At 42.1% G+C, this 23,673-nt stretch overlaps 1 protein-coding gene across 1 annotated transcript in view; it reads right to left on the reverse strand.

Moving 5' to 3' along the window:
• LOC147751648 (potassium voltage-gated channel subfamily A member 5-like) overlaps positions 1-23,673 on the reverse strand; it is a 487,740-nt gene that overhangs the window by 143,548 nt on the left and 320,519 nt on the right. The window contains exon 2 of the mRNA XM_086921249.1: positions 18,896-19,016. The gene's annotated coding sequence lies outside the window, so the exon portion shown is untranslated. The remainder of the gene's footprint in view (positions 1-18,895; positions 19,017-23,673) is intronic.

Below are 23,673 nucleotides of genomic sequence, written 5' to 3' on the forward strand. Positions count from 1 at the left end.
TTGTATGTTTTGTCAGTACCTTCTTTTACAGGGCTTATTTTAGCGCATGGTACGGTTCCAGGTGACTGCACCTGCTTGAACTACCCGGTACATGGGTGACCATCTCTTTGTTTCTTTTTCCTACAGGTCTTTGTACTTGTAGCATACCGCTGTAGGCACATTATAGCCTCTTAGTATTTTCACTTTTGATATTTATCAATTTTATTACATTTTGATACATAATTTAAAAAAAGTGAGTAAGGTGGGGAAGTTGTGCCCCCGTCCAGAAGAAGGAGCATTGCCTCCGAAACATGTCGACGCACACCAGAGGTTCTGTCCATTAATACGACAGGTTTCACCTCACACTGCACTTTTTTTAATAGTACCAGCCGGAGTTAGGAATAAAAGAATTTCAAGTACACTCACGTGCCAGGTACTTTTTAAACCTTCACCACGTCCCACCACTCACTTGTAAATACACCCAATACACATGCACCACATGTAGTAACTAACTATAAGTGCTCCCACGTAGTCGTAGCACGCCGCATCCCATTAGAGGGGTGCGAAGACCCCGATGATGAAGCATGCCACCAAGGGGCCTTTTGGTGTGTGAGGGGAATTTTACAAAACACTAAGTTTTCCAACACCACTTGTTGATCACTTTCCCATCCCTTGAGTTGGATTCTCTTTGTTTAAAAAAGTAGTCTGTGGAGCAAGAATCCTTCTCTATTTTGCTCTACCTTCCCATCCTGTTGTTTGTACGGAACTGGTAGTGCCACTTTGGTGTTGAAAACGCATTCCTGTCTCTTGCCCCATCAGTCAATGCAATCTGCCAGTAGCCAGAAGTTATATCAAATGTACTATGGTACCGGGCAGCTCCCAGCATATCAATCAGCTTATCAACTCTGAGAATGGGGTGCGTGTCAGTCCTGGTGACTGCATTAAGCCCATGGTAGTCCATGCAGAACCAGAGTTCAGGAGTTGCACTTGGTGCAGCAGTTTTTGGAACCAAGACCACTGATATTGCCCAGGGTCTGCTAAAGGGCTTTATCACCCCAAATGCCAACAGCTTGGAAACCTCTTACTTGATGCTGGCCCTGATTTTGTCAGTTACTCTGTAAATTGTATGTCTTGCAGGTAAATTGGCTTCAGTGTCCACATCAAGGACACACCAATTGATGATTCCTGGAGTCAGGGAAAAGGGGGATACACACTTTAGATAAACCCTGCTCACCCCCTTGGTGGCTTGCAAAGAGCAGACAGACTTATCCCAAAGGCAATGTGTAAATTATTTGTACTCAAAACTAGGGGTGGGCGGCAAATTCCATTCCGCTTGCGGAACTTGCTAAATTTCGGCATTTCCGCATTCCGCGCGGAATGCGGAAATGTCAAAACTTCCACGATCCGAAGCGGAAAGGAATTCGGGGGCATGAGTATTAAATAAACCTCACCAGGAGGCACTTACAGATTTAAATGAAGCAGGAGCCTGAGTAGAAGCTCAAATTCTGTACCGCATTAGATATGGGGAGCATACAATAGGGGGTTGTGATGGACGGAGCATCCGAACCAATCAAACACTCACACCCAGTCAAAAGATCTGGGTTTGATCCATCACCGTTCTTTAGCCCACTCTGCCACCCCAGTTCAGACACGGCTATATGCAAATCAGTCTGACCCTGTGCCTCATGGGAACAGTCCAGCCCGAACTGCCAAGCCATGCCTTCCCTGGACCGGAAACAAGCTTCTAATGACCGGTTTCTGGCATTCCAGCCGTCTTCAGCCTGGCTTGCTTGAATCCAGTGGCAAAGTGAGCAAGGGACTCACGTCTAAGCATATCCTACCACACTTATGGCGGCCAAAAGCGGTACAAAAGGGGGTTGTGATGGACAGAGCATCTGAACCAATCAAACACTCACACCCAGTCAAAAGATCTGGGTTTGATCCATCACCGTTCTTTAGCCCACTCTGCCACCCCAGTTCAGACATGGCTATATGCAAATCAGTCTGACCCTGTGCCTCATGGGAACAGTCCAGCCCGAACTGCCAAGCCATGCCTTCCCTGGACCGGAAAAGCTTCCGAGGACCGATTTCCGGCATTCCAGCCGTCTTCACCCCAGCTTACTTGAATCCAGTGGCAAAGTGAGCAAAGTGAGCAAGGGACTCACGTCTGAGCATACCCTGCCACACTTATGGCGGCCAAAAGCGGTACAAAAGGGGGTTGTGATGGACGATGATTATCGCTGAGGCGTGCTAATATGCCTCTATGTTGTTTTAGGCTTATTGCAGTCCAACAAGTCAGTTAACATGGAAGGTGAATTATTCCTTTTTCTGAGGTATTGTGCACTTGGTTTGACGTATATCTCCAGCTCCTGAGCCCTTGAGGTTGTTGGGTTCGTTTCCAACAAATGAAGTATTGGAAAACACCTACTGTCATTAACTATATTAATATGGAAAACTTCAGTGGACTGCGAGGGTTGCCAACCGGGTAGCTCAACAGATTACCTAGCGTCGATTCTCTGGGTTTCAAATGACGCAGTGTCTCATAAAATTGACGTGGGAACGATTACAGACCGGGGCGGCCCAAGAACCAGGCGAACAGCTACTGCCACCGGAAATGCTGAGATCTGTGGGCTGGTATGTAAGAGCTACATTGCTTTTTCTGATAGACACGCACGTGCATCAATGAGTTCAATGACGTATTTACTCTCAGACCTTCACATGTGACATCATACTGGGTGGGGTAAGTTGTTTGAATGACCAAAGTAAATGTTTCTGCACTTTTATATTTTTAAAACACTCAGTCTAACATCTTAAGCACGACATAGGGAACAGTCCTTTGAGGCACGCATGCACACACTTGCACGCTGACATGCAGACCGTGACAAAGCAGCACATATGCGCACCCTCTTAAACATGCCATAGAGCCCACGTAAACAACACCTTTGGACACTGTTTTACGTCATTAAAAATTTGCCAGAGCAAGAGAAATCCGTCTTGCGCTGGGCAGTTACGCTTCGCTGCAGAGTGGAACGCACTAGTGCGTAGCGCGCCAGGGCATCGTAGGCCATGCTGCCGCCATTGTTATACCGCGGTGTTCCAGACGAGGAAGACAGATGCAAACTGGCATTGCCCGTTGTTTCGTCGGCACCGCTGTCCTTTCAAAGCACTCCTCCCACCCCATCGTCCTGCTGGGTAAGCTGCTGTCCGTGGCACCATCTGTCAGTGTCTTGTCCACACAGCTGCATCTACATCACAGAGCTGATGTACTGCTACATCCGGCTTGGCAGCAGTTGGCACGTGCCACTGTTTTTTTTCTCAGGAATTCTAGACTCCACGGGGCATATTTACGAACATTTCACGCTAAAATGCTCAGCAAGGCGACTTGCTGCGCAGTGGTGCATGAAAGGGAGACATTAGAAATGCCTCATATTTAAAAATAGATGGATCATTTCTGCTGCCTCCTTGCACTGCTGCACGGGCTTCATCAGAGCACCAATGCAGGCACCCTTACACCAATGTGCACAGGTGCCAGCATTACGAACAAGATTATTTGTGTGCAGGAAGAGATTGCCTTCCTGCACACACGCAACCTTTAAAGGCATTTTACCCATTTCTATGTGTAATGCAAAATGCATCACACATAGAAAAAGAAGTAACAAGGAGAAATAAAGTTATTTCTCCTTGTTACCCCTGGGTCTGAGAGGTAACATTATGACTCATTACCAGGCTTACAACTTTTTGTAACTCTGGGAAAGCACCAAAGCCATGGGTGGATGTATGGGAACACCCCCAATGTACCTATGGAATGCATCCCTGCCTCAAGGTAATGTAACAGAGCGAAATGTGCTGCTTTGCACTACCTTGAATGCAATAAACCATGCAGAGTCGCACAATGTGGCTTTGCGTGGCTTAGCAAATCCCACTAAAGGGGACGTGTTGCCTTGCATGGCACAAGCGGAACACAAGGCCCTAGTGAATCTGGATGCACGTTCTTTCCATGATTGTATGTAATTCCTACTGCACACTTATAAATGGAAATGTTTTGCCCTTTTGTTGGTGACTGTTTCACTCACATGTTGAATAAAACGTCTTTTTGGTCAAATTATGTGTCCAGTCGACACTTACCATATAATAGCCTGTAAAAATGTAAACCTGCACAAAAGATAAGGAGCAGATCATTTATTTATCTAGGAGTTTCCTGGCCCTCCTTGCATGTATTGTGGTAATCCAGATCCCAAAATACTAACCTTGAAAATCCAGCTACTACGGAGGTTGATAAATTCCAGGTGCAATATTACCATACCATTTTGAGACAGACGTTAGAAAAAAAGGGAATCGCCATGGAAATATGTGTTTTCACACTGGTTTCTGTACGTTTTTCATCATTTAGGGGCTTTTCGCTGTGGCCATATTTTGTCACAATTTAGTTGATGAAATGTGTCTCCGGAAACTGCCAACAGTGCAAATTTTCCATATTTCCTGTCATTCATTTTCAGCCGTCAAGCACTGTATTTGGCTGAAAAGGCATTTCTTCAGCAATTGGAAAGACAGGCTTCGTCGAGTGCATCAGGTGTTTTAGATTCAAAGGTCACCCACTCTTATTCGAAAAAATGTATAGCACTGTCCACTATTAGATATTTTAAAGGAACAATGGTCCCTGCTAGAAACAGTCTCAATTATGACAATGAATAGAGTTATGATTCAATGTCTTAATATAACATTTACAACCACATAAAAAAACAAGAATAGTGGGTAGCACCGAAACAAAATAATATACTCAGCCAATTACATGTGACACATGTTGAAATTATTCGGTTTTCATAAACTTACAAATAGACAGAAGGTTCATCATCAGGACATTTCAATGTTAATGGCTGAAATTTAACTAATTAAATAGGCACGTGAGTGACAAACAGTCCAAAAGAATAACAATGGTTGAAAAGAAATATGAGGGAAAAAAACAATACTGGTTGGTTGCACAACATAAAACCATAAATCAAGTATCTGTAACTCCTAATATTAGGGCATTTTTCTTTTAAGTAGAGAGCGACAAGTATCTTATGCTGCATTTCCCATAATATACACCAATATATTGGTGCATTATTACTCAAAGGTTCATTTTAGAAGCTGTGCATATAATCACAAGAATCAAAATCAAGTAGCTCCCCAACATATATCAAGGACAAAAGCAACTGAGTAAAAACTTAAGGACATATAGTGCCTGTGAGGTAGGTGGCGGAAGGCACCAGATGTATATTGATGATGTAATAATCTGAAGAATTATGAAAAAAAAAAATATATATATATGGACACAATGTTATGGGCCAATCCATTATACTTCTAATAGAGTTTTTAGATTGAGCGGTTAATAAACATATCTCAAGGGAAATAACACACCACTTTCAATGGTCACTAGGGTCGCGCAAAAAGGAGAGGTTTAAAGCCTCCTGTGCGGAGGGCGTTGAAATGCGAGCGTGGGAAATTAAACCCTACACGTCCGGGCATGTCAATGTGTGCAGATTCCTATTAAAAAAAAACCGATTGTTTTAGGAACCCCATGTTCCACTATTGTTGAATAGTTATGCTACCAAAATGGTTACCTACCTACATGCGGGAAGAAATGTCGTTCAACCCGGGTGTGAATCAGAGGTAAATAGCCTGCAAGTCCTGGCGTAAGGAGCATCAAGAGATGTGTCTACACAGGATCAAATCTGCATCTTCAGGGGCGCAGGAAAACAGGAAGGAATGTGGGTGTGTCTGGAGAGTTGCAAAAAAAACAATAAAGAAGGGACTAATGCACCTAGTATTCATCGGGGTGCAATGGCACCGGTACAATTGTAAACACTGCTATAGGTTTTCCCAAGATCAAGCAGTAGACAATAAGTAGCTAGCACTAAGATTAGTCTGAATTAGAAGGCTGAAAGGGGTCCAAAGGGCCTAGATGAGGAATTATGGACTGAAAAAGGTAAAATAAAAAATGAACTGGGAAAGGATGGCAAAAAAAGGGAGGGGGGAAACAGGAAATAACCACTTAATAACGATAACAATAATATTAAACAAAGTCTTTGTGTCCCTGAGAGTTCAGAACAGGAGGCACACTCTAGACCAAGCCCTTGGAGATCTCCTTCAAGCAGGATACACAGCACAGTTCAGTCTTTGTCCTCTCCTTGGTAGAAGCAGCCACAGCAGGCCAACCCCAGACAGCACAGAGGGTAGTACTTCTCATTCAGCTTTCCCAGCTTTTCTCCTTGGCTGAGGTTCCTCTTGAGTCCAGAAGTAATCTAAATCACTGGGTTTGGGCCCCAATATTTATACCACATTTTCCTTTGTTCTCTTGTGGCAGAGAGTCTCTTAGCTCAGTCCAAACCAGTTCTTTCTTCTCTGTTCCAGCTTCCTGGCAGGAGGTGGAGACAGCATTGTGGAAGGCAGACCAGTCCTATTCAGGTGCAAAGAAATCCCCCTCACTACTCTAAATGCAGCCCAGATGTATTCAGCCCAGCCCAGACCCATTCAGGAGAAGCGGGACACACCTCAAGCCCCCAACGCCCACAGTGACTGTCTACATTGAATGCACATCCCCAGCCCCTGTCACTCCGAAGCCAGACAGTCAATCCACAGCCCAGCAGGGGCACACATGCTGGTTAAGCAAGAAAATGTCTACTTTCAAAAAGTGGCACTTTCAAACTCACAATTTAAAAACCATCTTTACTAAAAGATGTGTTATTAAATTCTGAGTTCAGAGAGCCTAAACCCCATGTTACCCTGGAGGACAGATAGCCTTTCAATAGTAAAAAATGAAATGCTCAGTATTTCACTACCAGGACATGTCACACACACCAGTTCATGTCCTACCTTTCACTTGCACTGCACCCTTCCCATTTTTGTGCCCTGGACCTACCCGAGGAGTGCCTTACATGTAAGAAAAGGGAAGGTCAGGGCCTGGCAAGTGGGTGCACATGCCAGGTTGAAATGGCAGTGAGAAACTGCATGCAGACACTGCAGTGTCAGGTCTGAGAACCCTTTATAATGCTGCTTGTGTGGGCAGTACAATCAGTGGGGCAGACCCACCAGCAGTATTTGATTTACAGGTCCTGGGCACACACAGTCCTGCCGAGCGATGTGAAGCCTCGATGCACATCCCCCAGCACCGACGCCAGATGGCGCGAAGCACCACAATGCGATGAATCATCTCCGGCGTGTCACGCATCGTACATGTGCGGCAAGTTTTTTCACGCATCACCCGCAGACCAGAATCGTCTGGGATTTCGATGGGTCAATGCCCCCTACACTCCGTATTCGATGCATCACTTCTCCTGTGTGCAGCAGAACTATTGCCTCACCTTCCAAAGGACTCAGGAACTGACCCATCGCTGAGTTTTCCAATGCTTCCTTTCTCTGCGGCTGTTTGGCCTTGTGAACTTTGTAGCATCTACAGGTACTTTGGTGTGAAATCATGCATTCATAGTTTTCTATGAAAGAAGTTGCTTAAAACCTTTTAAAGTTATATTTTGAATTATGTATTTTGGATTTTTGTTGTTTTGTTCTTGTTAAGTTTAGATAAAGATACTTTATTTTTCCTAAACTGGTGTGGTGCCCATTTGTGGTGTTATCACTGCATTACTGTGTGGTTTGAGTACAAATACTTTACACATTGCCTGTGGGATAAGGCTGTCTGCTTGTGCTAAGCTACCGATGGGGTGAGCAGAGGTTATCTAAGTGTGTATCCCCCTTACCCTGACTTAGGGGCATATTATCAAGGGGGTTTATCTCCGCTTTTTTGGCTTTAAAAGCCAAGAAAGCGGAGATAAAATTATCTCCCTATTACCAAGCTGTCGCTAACACCAGTTAGTGACAGCTAATAGGAGATAGCGACCAACTTGGGCCCCGCTTTGCATGTCAGTGATATTTATCACTAATGACATGCAAAGTGGGCGTGCCAAGATGTTAGCGACTGGAAACAGTCCCTAACATCGCTATCTCCTATTACCAACTTTTGGAGATATTCGCGCTAAGCCCGAATATCTCCAAAAGCTAACACCTGCCCTGAGCAGTTCTTAGCCATGTTATCCAATGGGAGGTGGATAACATGGCTAAGAGCATTTGCTCGATAATGCATGAATATCGCTGACTTTTCAGCGATATTCATGCATTGGGGCCGTTTTTTATCGCATTTGCGATAAACCTTGCTAATAGCAAGGTTTATCTGCGATAAAAATCGCCGATGTGCGGCGATAATTTTTGTCTCTAAACAAGTTAGAGACAAAAATTATCGCTAGTTGTTGGTAATATGCCCCTAAAAGCCCTATTTGGACAAAGGTACCCACCTCAGCCAACTAGAGACCCCCATTTCTAATAGTGTCAACGTGTCATATGGTCAGGATTGGCCCGGCTAGGAACACCAGCATATACAGGCTCATGTTTCTTAATTTTGCTCCTCTTTTAAACATGGTGACTTTTGACATGTATCTGTGTGCATGACAGATCAAGATAACATTCTCTGAATCTGCATTTCATACATTTCCACTTCATAGCCACTCTATCACGACACAATAAACATTCAGTACAAGGAATAAAGTTCATGGTGCAAATGTTATTTATTGTATTGTCTGGCAGGCGACAGCACTATCTAGCTAGAATAAACAATTGCGGCCTGACAGTGGTTGTGACATGGCCACATGGGTGCTGTTTATTTTATACACATAACCACATCGTTGTTTAAAAGAGGAGCAATGAGCTGACACTGCAAGGTCTCTACATGTCGGAATTCCAGCTCAGCTGATTCCTGCTTACTAACATGAGGAATGTCCAGTTCAACACCAAGAGGGACAGACTGACCAGTTGGGGAGTTAGCCTACCCTGGAAGGGATTTGACAGACCACCCACCCTAGGCAAGACTAGGTTTGGGAGCGCTAGGTAGAAGTACACTATACACAGTACTTATATGCCTGCATATATTCACTGTATTAGAGCACAATGGTGAAAATGTTCATCTTTTTCACTATTACTGTAACGCTAATCATGCTAATCTGTTTCATTCTATTGATTATCGCAGCACGCATATTTTATACAAGAATCACAATGCTTCAATAAATATTGAAATGCCTTGCTGAGTATTTCTTGTGTATTTCTCTGGGTATGCATGAGATGCCATGCGAAAGGGGCTAGATGTTTTACCATGATTTTGTTGGGGGATCATGGTTTTTTATGCTCTGAGGTTGCACAATCAGCTGTTACCTTTTAAGGTTAGGGGTGCAGATGGTGCACTGTCAGCTAGCAGGGATATAGGCCAACATATCCTGAGGGTGTGCGCAGAAACAGTCTGGCACAGTCCTGGCAGTTATGTTGTCCAACAAATACACAGTTTTACTGGTGAGGTACAAGCCATACAACAAAGGTAGGAAAGAAAAGTGAAAAAGTTCATTACTTGTTTAGGATCCCCGCAAATGTCACTTATGATATATTGAGTTAGTTGAGGTTTAAATGTGGTTTGTTGGATTTTTACCAACAGTATGTAATAAACACCTATAGTTACGCTACCCTTTAGGGATTACAGGAGGGATTAATGCATGCGTGTGTGTAAATATTCACAAAAATGTACCTCCTCTATGCGATCAAACTACTATGAGATTGCCCTAGTCTTACTTACTGGTTTGTGTACATCTGCAGACCTCTGACAAAGCATTGCCCCTCCCACATGACATATACACAAAGCTTCTTCTATAAAAGTGCCCTCCAGTTACAACTAAGCAATTCTTTCAATAATTTTATAATTACTATCAACAGAAAACAGGTTTGGAGCAGGTTTAATAGTGCTGTTGTAAACACATTGATTTTGGATGGGTATTGCAAAAACCAACCTAAAAAACCTCAGAGCATTTTTGGAAAATTGTGTGATGATTTAAGATATGTATTTATCAGTATCTATTGTGAAAATCGAATAGAAAGCATACCTCACGTTTGTTCAAAAGTTACAAGAGATACTGGCTAGAAATTAGCTCAAAGAGAAAGTCTTGTGCATAAATTTATTTTATTTTATTTATTATATTAATAATAATGATAGCAACAAAAATAATAAATACCAATGAAGTAGTTTAAGAACAGGGACTTGCCCATAATCTCTTTATCAAGTTAAAGTACATAAGCAGAATCAAATAGGAGAGGGGGAGCCAAGAGTGAGAGACTATCCCTATAGTCTTCCAACCCTTAGTAAAGGGATAATGTAGTCACCGGCAACCCAGGAATGTGTACATAATACCTAAAGATTGAGTAAGTTAAGCACTCTTGCATACCTATAGGCTTCGTGTATCATAATAGCATTTTGCGATTACCAAAAAGAGATTTTTACTGAATCACTATTTGGTGATATAAAAATGCGATGTATGTAAGGAATCACTAAAGATTAAGGGCCGGGTGTTTGACCATTCTTAGCGGTCCCAAATGGGAAAGCAGCCCATTTCCGATTGCTAAAAAATAGGTTTTGTGAGTCTCTATTAGGAAGGGGCGTGCCAAGGGCATCCCTTACTAATAGTGAGTCGCAGAGGGATGTCAGATTGCTTATGTGGTCGCAAAACAAACGCATTTACCACCAATTTCAAATTGGTGGTAAGTCAGTAGCAAACGGGAAGGGGTCCGCAGGGGACAACTTCCCCTTTGTGATTGGCAGCAAAAGTGTTTTTTAAGAGGAGACCGCTGTCTGCTCTTAAAAAATGAATCCCAAAGTTTAATTTTTATTTTTTAAGAAGTCCGTTTCCCTTCAGGGAAAATGGTCTGCATGTAAAAGAAAAACATTGCTTAGTTGAAAAAGCAGTCACAGACGTGGTGGTCACTTGACCCCAGCAGGCCACCATCCCTGTGAGTGCCAGCCATTACTCATTGGTCGCAAAATGCGATCTGCCTCATCAATATTATTGAGGCAGGTCCTTTGCAACCCATTTGGGAATCGCAAATAGTGTCTCGGACACTACTGTACTCGTAATTTTACGTAATCACAAAAAAATGTGATTACCTAAAATGCACTGCCACAGTCTTTCATTGATCTTGAAAGGCTATTTTGCATTCGCAAGTGGCTGAATTTTAGCGATTTGCACTGTTTGCGAATGCACAAGAGGATGCTACATGTGGCCCTAAGAGTTTTAGTAAGATTGTATTTTCATCATTGTCCAAGTACAGGTATTGATATATGACAGTTCAAAAACACCTACAGTGTCTCTGTACTATCACCACGTTTGTGTCACCTCACCATTACTTTCACTTGGCCTTCACCTCCTCTCACCTTTATTTCTACATACTCTTTTAAGTAATGTCCTAGCACTCTGGGTGAACCATTTAAAAAATAAACTGATGGGGAGGAAAGATCACATTGAAGAATTGGTGTGGAGATTTAAAGGCCACTTTGACGTAATTGTGTATGGGAATAACAGCCCCACCTCCCAACTTCTCCTACCTGCATGGGCCACGGCTGATTAAATGAGATATACACTCTGAATGTTGTATATGTCTATACAATCCATTTATTTTAGGCATCGTACCCAAGGTTTTCTGAGGCATACCTTTATGAGGACTCTGGGGTTGTATAAAAGTGACTAAATAATTTAATACTCCTATTGATCAATGGTAGAGACCCATTATCAATAATATTTAAGGTCGATATTTCTTTATGTTTATCAGTGCATCTCCTTTATTCTCCATTTCTATATTCTCTTATTTTAACAAGTGTTTTTTGCATGCTGCAATTTTGATACCTTGGAAGATATACACTTTTCTGTTCTTAATTGAGTCACACGTTTTGGTATTTCCAAACATAGGCAATTTTTTTAATATAAATTAATTTTGCAAAAAACATAAAAAAACATCAAAATTTAATAGTGGTCTTATGTTTTTGAGAAGACAAATATTTATATCAAAACAGCCACATGCCTGCTGTCTTTCCAACACAAAACAATACATTAGGTTAAACGAATATGCATGTTAAAGAACAACGAAATAACATAATTTAATAAAAAGCCATGTGGGGCACATTACTACTGTATATTATTGCTCCGATTCACAAAAAAGTACTAAATCTAGACTCAGACATGTACAACTACAGTCTGAGTATAGATTTACTACCTTTGGGAATTCACAAAAAAAATCCCAGAAATCCACACAGAAAGGTGCGCCAGACCCGGGTTTTGATGTAGGTTCATGGAAAGTCATGTGATTTTTTTAAGGTCGAGCCTGGGCAGCGCCTGCACTGCTCTGTAAAGCATGATGTATTCAGGTATGGACTTGAAGCTTCACCCACTCTACGCCCATATTTTTCATTGGATTTTTTCATTGTCCTTTGGAAACTGTGGCTTTTCATTGGTCAATAGGCTTAGTAGTCCCTCCTTAGTACCGCCTTGTCTCTTTCTGTAACCTTCCATGTGGACTCCCCCTGTTACATGTGTTGTTACTCAGTAGACTTTAATTACAGCTTCTGAGTGCTATTTGCTTAAATGGTTTTCTCTTGCTGCTGTTTAAGGCAGTAAATGCTCTCCCCCATCGCTTTAACTTTTCAGTTTTTGCCACACTCATACAGTGGTGACTGTGCCTTTGGTTTATTTGTAGCACCATATGCTGCATCATGTTTTTTAATTATTATTTATTAACTTTTATTTTTAAAACTGCACCATGCTGCACTTTCACTTTAATGGTGGCCGTGCCCCTTTCCTTAGACGAGCTACATCTACGTAAAGGGGCGCAGATGCCATTAAAGTGAAGCCAGAGCATTGGGGCACTTTCACTAAAGAAAGTATTTGTTTGTCAACTTGACAAACATTTTTCTTTTTTGTAAAAGCACCCTCCATACCGCTCTTTCACTTTAATGGTGTCACACCCCTTTCTTTAGACATGGCTCACCTAAGGAAAGTGACAAGGCCAACATTAAAGTGTAAGCACCGCATGGGTGATTATATAAACGAGCATTTGTAATGCAATAGGTGTCGCATTTACAAGAGTTTCGTAAATAAAAGACCTATTGCATTGCAAATGCTTGTTAATATTGATCTTTAGCAAAGAACCCCAGACTGGGGAAATTAGTTTTCCAGTGCAAACTAAATTTTCCTATCCTTTTTCCTCCACCTGGAAATATTTTTCACCATGAAGAAACATTTTTCTCTGAACCCAGTCCAATTCTGGGGGTGTTTTTTTCTCCTTTCCTCTTTGGAAAGGGCACCTATGTCAGCACTGTGCTGAACTAACAATAAAGGGATTTATGTGTGTGGAGAAATCCACACATGTGGCTGAGACGTCCACACTTGTAAATGGACTTATGACTGTCAGAAATACCTTTGTGAATATTTGGAGGGCGCAAATAAGGTAAACATATTAATAAGTATATTTTTATCACCAAATTTACATTTGTAAATATGCCCCTATGTGAATTTTGTATACAGGTTGTGATACATGGAAATCATTCAAACTATCAAAAAGCAACGGAAGAGAAAGAACATGACTCTACTGTCAGGACGCGAGAGTAGTAGAAACTCATGTTCACAGTATGGTGGCGATTGTGTAGGCAGGCATTATAGCATGATTTAAAACACGGAAAAACAAGGGCTTATGTGAAGTAAAAGTACACTTCACAACATGGGTCCTAGTGGGGGGCGCTTGACATCAAGTCAAACCCTGAGAATGACAAAAGAAAAGTGAGTACGAAGCGTAGTCGCTCAGGTGAACAAATCGGCCTCTTCAATGGGACCCATGCTACTTACTTCTCTCAAGGTACGCGCTGCTCGGCACCTACTGGTTACCCTCCATGGACCCGAATGTTAACCCGGGGTCCGTATCGCTTGGTAAATATACCGGAAAATCCTCTCTGATACCATTCTAATATGACTAATTGAGGAGAGGGCCGTTACAACAGGGTTGTCACTACTGAAACAATAGACCAAAAACCACACCTGGGACATACTCAAAGGTACAATACGTAGTGTTGTGATATAAATATTAGAACCCCGGCTATGTTGTTCCGCATTAAGGGTTTTTAGTGTATGGAGAAACGCTAAATCATTGGGGGAAGAAAGAAAGGTACAGATCCCCGGTGGTGACAAATTGGATGCGTCTGGTCAATCTAGCCAGATAGATCACATCCAATTCACTTGTTTTTACTGTTGCCTGGTTTTCCACCATAAAACATATTGGGGAATAAACCGAGGCATATTTTAAACTGACTATTTTCACAATCACACACACGTACCACACAAAAAACCAGCTCCGCTGCAACCAGGTGTCATAGCACACCAGAGAGGCACTCGGCCTCTCTGGTGGGGACCCAATGATGAAGCATATCACCAACTAGGTTGGTGAGTGAGGGTACTTTTTTAAACAAAAGTGTTTCCTTGTGTTGGCTTCCCTTCCCTATCCATTGTTTGGCCTCACTCTTCCGTTGTTTTTTTATATTTATTAGGGGGACCAAGAGTGATTTCTTCATTACCCCTCTTTCTCATGTTGTTATAATTTCATCATTCAAACTAACCAAGAGGCTAATCCTTGAATCAAACTTGAAGTGGCAAATAACAAATTGTTCCACTGGATCCGCATGGTCCCAAGTGTGAGTTTGCAATTTACTATGAAAAATTCCAGCTGAATGCAGTGGCATCTTGAAAATTTGGAAAGAGTTTGTTTTTACCTCTAGCAAGGTCGTAATTTCTCCCTTGGTATTTTTGCTCTAAACGAAGAATTTCCCATAGTTTTAGATTTGGTCTAGAAATAGCTTTATCTGCCTCACCATCCTCATTTAAAAACATAATTGTATATAATAAATACTCACATTCTTTAACCACATGCAGGACACATCTTTAACCCTATTTGCACTAATTTGAACATTCTCTCTTCTGTGCTCTGATCTTTATGTGGTACCTTTACTCAAATCTCTTTCTTAGTCTCAAATCCCTATTAAAGGAATGTCTAGCCCTCTGGTCACCCACTCTAGGTCTAACTTTTAAAAAGTTAATCTCTCAAAAGTACTTGCAGTGGTCATTTCTTCCTCCACCACCGACACCTGGGAAGCAATGAAAAATTTCAAAGTCTTGATATTTTCAGCCATATACTTTATTGTTCCTGTGGAAACACCCCCACCCGCAAGAAAACCTCTTCTGATTAATTTTGAAGGTTTTTAAATGGGCCTAGAGTAATTCTTATAGTGTAGTTCCTCATGAGACTTACAGGACAGCTATCAACAAATATCAGCATCCTATTTTTAGGAACAACCAGAAACCCAACCAGCGAGATGTTCTCTATTATTTCTCTAATACTTAAACTTAATGGATCCCGATACATACAATAACAGTATTACACCTTCACAAGAACTTATCAATAATTTGCCAGCCTTCTTTCATGAAAACATCCATAAGGTCCAAACTGGGTTTCCTCATCAATCACCTTTAGAATCTTTGAACATCTTTGAGTACCCATTTATTTCTAGCACACGTTCTTCTCTCTTGTAATTCTCTCTGCTGATTTACAGAACTATCCTGTCTTCCCGCTCTGCTATAACTGGCTCATCGCTGGATCCAGGTCCAGCGCATATCTTTTCTTTTGTCAGAGACAACCTAATTCTTTCACTTACAGAATGGTGTTGCTGATCCCTGTCTTCTGCCCAGGTGCTGTTGAGCTGCAAGAATACCATAGGTTTAACACTGCTTAATAAACTTCAAATGAATTCCAATCTGCTGAGCAACTATTGCCCAATTTCCCTCTTCCCTTCCCCCCAAGGTCCACAAGAAAAAAAAGTAATAAACAGCTGTCTACCTACATTGATTCCAATTATCTACTTGAAGCCACACAATCTGAATATCGAGCTCAACACAGCACAGAAACCTAGTAGACCTTTTCGAGGCTTATAACACAGTCTGACATTTGATATTGATCAAGCGCCCTCTTAAAAATTGCATTTACATGAAAGCAATTTGCTTGTTCACCTCCTTTCTAACAGATCAGAGTCAGTTTCTCTTGCAGCTTTTTGCCCTCCTGCAACCACAGTTAAATGTAGTGACCCCAGTGCTCTAAACTCACCCACACGCTGTTCATTAGGTGCATAACCCCTCTCTTTGCACACTTAGTTCCTTTGGATTTGATATCCTGCCCGTTGATATATAAATAGTGGTCCCTATTTCAGACTCTGTATCTTTTACGGAAGAATGCCTCTGTGCCTCCATGATTGCAATGGCCACCTGGATGAATAGCACCGCATCAAAGGGATCCGTGATAAGACAGAAGTTCTACTGTTTTTGGCTGTTATTCATGCATCTGGCCACCCTCATTGTGCCCTGCCGAACTGTGGCCTACCACCACACCATTCATTAATCAAAAATAGAATGGACACTTGTTTCTACAAAACCATTGGTTTGTATTCGAAAACCCTCATAGACATCCTGGTATTATCGTTTGCGGTGTATCTTTTCTCCGCCCCATCAGGAGTCATGGCGTATTCATCGGGTGATCGATTGACGTGCTGGGTGCCTGCCTCACCTGAGGCTACCTCTGGTTCAAGTAGAAGTGTCCAGAGATCAAAAGAATATATGTGAAGAAATAGACTAAAAATAGTGTCTAATCAAAAAAGGTTTGTTTATTCTGGGTAGTTTAGGCACTATGGTTAAAAAGGAATTGCGATATAAGGTGGTCAAGTTACTGGACTACCATATCTTTTAAGGGACGTGTCGACATGTTTCAGCTCGCTCGGCCCGGTCGGGTCTATAGAGCTTTCGTCAGGACAAAAAATATATCTACAAACAAACAAAAAGAAATTAAGAAATGAGCTTCACACAATTTGTGTGGGATTTAGTGTGTTGAGGAATGGGAAGTTCCCATGCTGTGGAGACAAAAACCGACACAGACTATTTTTAAGGTCGGTACTCTATTCAGGTGAGTAGACAGTCATGCTAGATTCTATGGGGAGCGTTATTGCTTTACTCCAAATATAGAATGCGCGCCAACATTGTGGCATTTACACAGTGAGTACGAAGAAAAGGAAAACAAATTGGGTCTGAGGGGGAAGTGCAATAATGGCGAAACCAAGATCGTGATAGCCAAGGCAACAAATAGTTACAAAACATACAGGTATATCACATGCAAATTAGATCAAATGGTATTGAGTCTGATCGCTGATCTATTATGGACGGGGAGTTGGTAATCTAAGTGCCCCGCAATCGTCTGTTAAGTGGAAAATAGTGCATGATCGGTGGTGGTAGTTATTTGATGGGTCATTTTGGGTTTTTAAAGGAGACGTGAATAGTGACTTGTGTAACCCTTTTAAATGAAAAAAGTTGTAAATACCTGTTTTGCGCAAGATGAGCACTGCAACAGGGGAACCAGAGTCGCATATGGTAATTTACTGTCAAAGTAAAGATGGGCCCATTGATTGGTACAGTGTTTGGTCTTACCCGTTTTGCTGGAGAGCGGTGTGCTACCATTCTTACCCATGAGGTACAGCTTAGTGTCCCTTGTGCTGACTCTTCCCCTGGCTATGGGCGGGACTTTAGATTTCAGTCTTTTATACTGGTCCTGAACACAAAGAAGGGACAACTCTATGTGTTGGAATGAGTACTAGTAAAATGGAGGATACTCAAGGCAATGTTGTTTTTTCAGTAGAACTGGTGCCAAGGAATATGATCGTTCATCCCCAGTATGTCTGTTTTGAGGCGGTCTACCCATCTTTGCTCTTTTTCGAAAAGAGTTTGCTCTGCATTCTGGCTTTTGAATTGGAGCATTTCAATGACTGTCCATCTGAGTTCATCGCAGGTGTGACCTGCCTCTACAAAGTGAGCACATAGTTTAGTGTTGTTTTTCTTGAGTCTGATGTTGCTCCTATGTTCTCCTATGCGGAGTTTGACTTTGCGACAAGTCATGCCTACGTATTGGTGTTGGCAGGGACAGGTGATTAGGTAGATTACGTGAGTTGAGTTGCAGTTAGTGTGGCTTCTTTGAGTCCACAGTATGTTGTCTGCTAATTGCAGTGTCTTGGTGGTATTCGTGAACTTGCAAACTCCACATGTGCCACAAGGGTAGTGGCCAGTGATTGGGGTCATGTTTGTATCCCTGATGGTAGACTTGAGTGGTTTATTCCTTGGCCTAGTGTGCCCAAGGACGTCTTTGATGTTCTTCGTCCTTCTGTTCGCAAATCTGGGTTTGGGCCAATTGAATTTGCCTGAAGTCAGTATTTGCCACCACCACACCAGCCGCATCCATAACACATCCAGGCTCCTATTTTGACTACAATCTCTCATTTATCTCCCAGGTCAATCTAGTTGCAGACTTTTGTGTCATTATATTTAGAATAGTAAGGAAACTCCTGCCTCTTCTACCTGTTTCCATGCATAAAACAGTCATGCAAGCCGTCTTCGATTAACTAGTTGAAACCGGGGGACTCAAATTTAAAGCCAATAATACCTTTTCATTATGCAACCAAGATTCATATTTTCAAGTGATCTGCTCAAACTTTGACAGGGTTTCTATACTTGTTCTTTGTACACCTGCTTGCTATGATGCACCAGCAATGTTCCATAAAATTTGTATACAACTCATGTTTTTTAATTTAACATTTTACTGCAAGCATAAGGATGGCACATTTGAGTGGCAGCGCAATTTTTGGTCATCTTTTTGCTTTTGTTGCATGTGCTTGCAATACATTGAAAAATGACTGGCATACGTTTCCTAGGGCTAAACATATGGGCTTTGCCAATACTTGTTTCGACTGAAAGTAAAAATGCAAACGTTTCCCGTGAAATGAAAAGTAAAGCGTACAAAATCTAATTTTCTGCGAAAAGCAATACAAAAATAAGTAACTGAACAACTGAAATTTACACCTGGAATTTTAGACAAATTAACGAACGAAGCTGAAGGATCGAAATTTACATTTTGTGTTACAGGATTGCCAGTTCCCCAATTTTTATCCTACCTCTCTTGATGCTTCCAGCAGTTGAGAGGGCGAGGCCCATTTCTTTCCTGACTCATTTTTGTCAGTGATGTTGTGACTTCATGCTGCGTCTTTAGCCTGATCCACTAACTCCCTGGCACCACTGCAAAGACATACATTCAACATTACATTAATGTTCAACATTACATTGAAAGACAAGCAAGAATCAAATATTTTATAATAGGCATATTTTTACTTCACACATTTTTTTGTTTATGCTGCCAAATCTGCTTGCCATGTCTAATTGGTCACATGCTCACTGGAACAGACCGGCAGTCGTCCCGGTGCTTTATATTGCAGCAACGTTTCTACTGCTTGATTTGCGCATATTGTTGCAGGTACTGAGTGGCTTATTCCAAGCCCATATGCTGTGTCACTTTTTGTTGACGCAGCGGCTACGCAATAAGTGCGCCACATTGGTCCATATCTACAAACTGATGCAATGGGTCCAATGCGGCAGTCTTTAGAGCCCTGGGTCACATTATACCTTTGCCAGGTATAGTGTATGAAGGGTGGAAGTTCCCAGGCCAAAAAACAATGTAGATGTGGCACAGTGAAATTTACAATATTTCACTGTATCACTTCATGGCTTGACTCCGTCAAAATCCTTATGCATGCTCAGAGCTGGTGTAAGGATTGATGCAGTGCTTTTACAGTGGACTCGTCTATGTGTTCTGACGCATTGCTGGATTTACATCCGTTTTACGACCAACTCCAGCAATGCGTCACTTTTGCACCAACAGATGCATCAACATTTCTGAAGCATCTGTTAAATCCTTGCAAATGGAACCCTGTATACAGTGCATCCATGGTGTTGCAAGGACATTTGGTGCTGGTGCACGGAAACTGACACATTATGCAAATATGTTGGTTTCTTGTAAATGAGGCAATGACAGCAGAATTCATATTTAGGGCATGGGACGTATTTTTTCCCATCACGAGACTGTGACCCAGGGAAAAAGAAAGGCAGAATAGGGAGAATAAAAAAGTGAGAGAAAAGGAGGAAAACTGTGACAAAAACAGAAAGCATAGATGAAAAAGATGGAGAGACAACACATACAGCAGCCCCATTTGTGAGTTCCAAAAGGAGTTTAGGTACCTCAATGTATTATTTTGTTACACAGTGATGAATTCGAAGGAAAATGGAAAATAACTGGCAACATTTCGAGTCACTGAATGCCCATTTAGCTCATAAAAGTTAAAATGTGGAATTCTACATTCCTGAAGGTGCTCTCTTCCAGGGACATATGTGAGTTCTAGGGCACTGATTCTGATGCAACTCGGAAGGCCTCCTAGCAGCATTTTCTACATCCGAATCGGATCAGGAACGTGTCTTTCCGATCGAATCAAAAAGCTTTCCAACTGACAAAGTATGATTCGAGTTAGGCGTTAGGAATATCCCATCCAAACCCAATGGCATTTAGAATGACCGAGCCATACGGAGCAGAATCATACATCTCTACGGGCCGTGTTTCCGAACGACCAAGTACGATGCTAGATTCGGACAGCCTTTCTGATTCATGCTGGCCGACTCAAATTGGCAGTCGCAATCTTACTTTGGGGGTCTGTAGTGTGCTCCCTGGCACCCGGAGCCTTCCCAATCAGACCTTTTAAAATAGACTTCACAGTGCCAATTTCGACATTTTATTTTAGAGGTGGCTGACATCAGCCTTTAAGCACATAGTTGTAAAGGAACCAATACCCTTTGAATGAGAGTGGTAAAATAATTGTACTACATTACACGCAGCTAGCATTGAGTAAAACAAAACCTATACTTTTTCGAGAAAATTATGAAGATCTGAGCCCAATCTTGAAATTGCAGCTTTTATGTTATTTTGCCTGCTGAATTTAAATCGTATTTGCAGATTACGGACATCAAGATATCTGCCGCATACAAAATGAATCCACAAATGACAGCAGCGCTTGTGTGAAATGCAAACAAGCTTGGTTAAGTGTAGACAGAGACTGGAGTTCGTGGATGTATTCAGCTCGTCAACAACTGCTGCGGGATCCATTGTAAACAAGTGTTTCTCGTCCCGAGACTCCCTCCTAGCAACACGGCACCTGTGGCTCTGAGAAGCTACCCACCCGCCTTCACGACGACGGGCTTTCCTTTGTCAAGGGAAGCAAACACTTAACAAGAAATGCCAATTACGCAAAATGTCTTCGGGTCTTTATTTCAGGAAAAATGTTAAGATATCTGACCGTTTAATAGAATAAGTAAAAATGTACGATAGGGAAAATATTACATTATTTTTTTCATGTTGTTGTAGGTTATGAAGTATAGGTGGCTTCGTTCGTTTTTTAGGTAAAACAAAACTGATTCGGAAAAAGGACGGAGCAGAGAGGAGCAAGTATGGAGCATACACAATATCTTCTGAGCTGGATTTCTGGAAATCATCTGTAACAGTTCCATCCACCGAGATTGAGCCAAATATTCATATATTTGTATTTATTTTGCTAAAAATGTAACAATGATTTGAAAGTAGACACACTGAAACAAAGGCACAGGAGAAACGTGTCTAAAGAAGGCGTGTGAAGATCATAATAATCCAAAATATGAGCGGTACAAACACACCCTCGACGTAAAGTGACAATTAAATAAGCATTGGCAAAGCCATTAGCTCAGGCCTTGATAATCCCTTGTGATGATTCGTTTTTAATATTTATGAATGCAAGCATAAACCCCAAAGACACATAGAAAACATAAATCATGCAGGATTCCAGAGGCTTATAATATTTTTTTAAAGGAAAAACTATTTACTAGTATGTTTTTTTTACTAGTGTTATGTTTTAAATGACAAGAGTTGCAGTTGTCCCATGCAATTATTTTATTATTAGTATTATTTGTAAAGTACACAAGAATGAATCACCACTTATCAAGTACTCATACTTCTGGCTGCTACAACATTACAATCTCACTTTAGCACTTTATCATACCATTTTTAAAAGGAAATAGCAAATAAATCATCATTTAACTGGGCACCCGAAGGGCTCGCAAAATAAGTAGTATTTAAAATTAATTAAAAATGAACTACAATAAACCTGCTTTGTGTCTGAACATTAATCATATCGTTTTCAAAGTATGTAAACAATAGGCCTGGGCTTTATACAGTCACTGAAAGTGAAGGGAGCCAATGGACAAAGAGGGCTTACCCATTGTTCAATGATGTATGCTGTCGTGGTCAGAAGCAACATGTGAATGATGATTTAACAGAGCAAAGGATAAAGTGCACTGACCAAAAGCTACTCTGTGTATGTATTTTGTGTATGAAGTTTTGGAAAAACAATAGGCTAAAAATGAGGGCTGCATCTTTAGCAGCATATGTAAGTAAACCTGTGCAAATGGGTTGGTTACAAGTGCACATTATGCAATGCCTGTATATTTTGTGGTCAAGAGTGTGAGCAGATGGGCATTTCCACTTTGTACTTGTGAACAATCACAATTGCACTGCATACTGTCTCACATCCTAGTGCTGCATGTAATGTCCCACACTCTTCCAGAGGAAATAACACAAGAATAAATGATCTTCTTCTAGAGGCTATACAGCTCGTTTGCAAGGCTGTTTGGAGCCCAGGACAAAATGACCTTGTGCTGATTTGGTGCGTCCAATGCCTCAGAAAGAGGATCGTATTTGATGCCTTTAGTTACAATCTGAACATAAAGAAGAGAAAATTCCAAACAAAGGGAATCCTTTTTTCCGTAATAGATAGCACAGACTGCACACTGCAGGGCGCCATCCCCCTTCGGGGAATGGCGTCGTTAGTGGCAGCCAAAGGGCCGACCCAGAGTAGGTTCACTTCCGAGTCGGCCGACCCGGAAGTGGTTATGGTGCAAGGACCAATAGGAACGGGGGACGGCGGAGCGCCCCGGAAGTAGTCGTATGGCGCGAGGTATAAATGCCCGCGACCATCTTAGAGGCCCCCTCTTTGTCCGCTGACCGCCCAGGAGTCGGACGTCGCCTAGAGAAGACATCGCGGGACCTTCGTGCGAGAGTGAACAGAGAAGGTCAATCCGACTCGTGATCTAGGTTAGCGGGCCGTGCAGTGTGTTGTATGATTGAATCTTTAAATTGAGGGAGTCGCGATGCAAACATAGCTCTTTGTTCATACTTTTTGTGGAGGGAGGATCAGGTGCCAGCGGTAACTTTAAATGTTTTGAGGTCGCCCTTTGTTGTCTTCACATCCAGGGTGGTGAGCGCTGGCGCATTTAGCACAACCTGATTCCCCGGGAACAAGACCAAGTCGCGCACGGCTTGCCTTAATGCATGTACTATCAGTTAAGGGGTTTTTAACGTTTGTTCTCTTTAAGTGCAGGATGCCGCCGAAGAGGGCACCGAAAGGCAAAGAACCCGCAGCCAAAAATGATGAATACCTCGCTTTTACGGAGCTGCTGGAGTTCACAAGAGAAAAAGGCGTGGATTGGGTACTAAAGAACATGAGAGATGGAGCTAGAGCAGATGCGAATTCTCAGGAAGAAAGGGGGAGAGGCAGGAGAGCGAAACGTACCCCAGAAAAGCTTAAAGGGGCTACAAAAGGCAAACGGTCTAGGCTGGCAGACCCACAACCAGCATCACCAGGTGAGAAGGAGGTGCTAGAGACATTTGACTCGAATTCAGGCGCAGATAAAGACAATGAGGATACCGAAGGGCAGCACGTGGTGACTAGGCCCATACGAATAGGGGGGCTCCCCGTCACTCCTGTGGGGGGTCCGGTCCGCAGGGTATGTTACCGCCGGTTGTGGCGCAACCGGGTAGCGG

Source organism: Lissotriton vulgaris, chromosome 1_1, assembly GCF_964263255.1.
Source record: "Lissotriton vulgaris chromosome 1_1, aLisVul1.2, whole genome shotgun sequence".
In the NCBI taxonomy this organism is placed as follows: Eukaryota; Metazoa; Chordata; class Amphibia; order Caudata; family Salamandridae; genus Lissotriton; species Lissotriton vulgaris.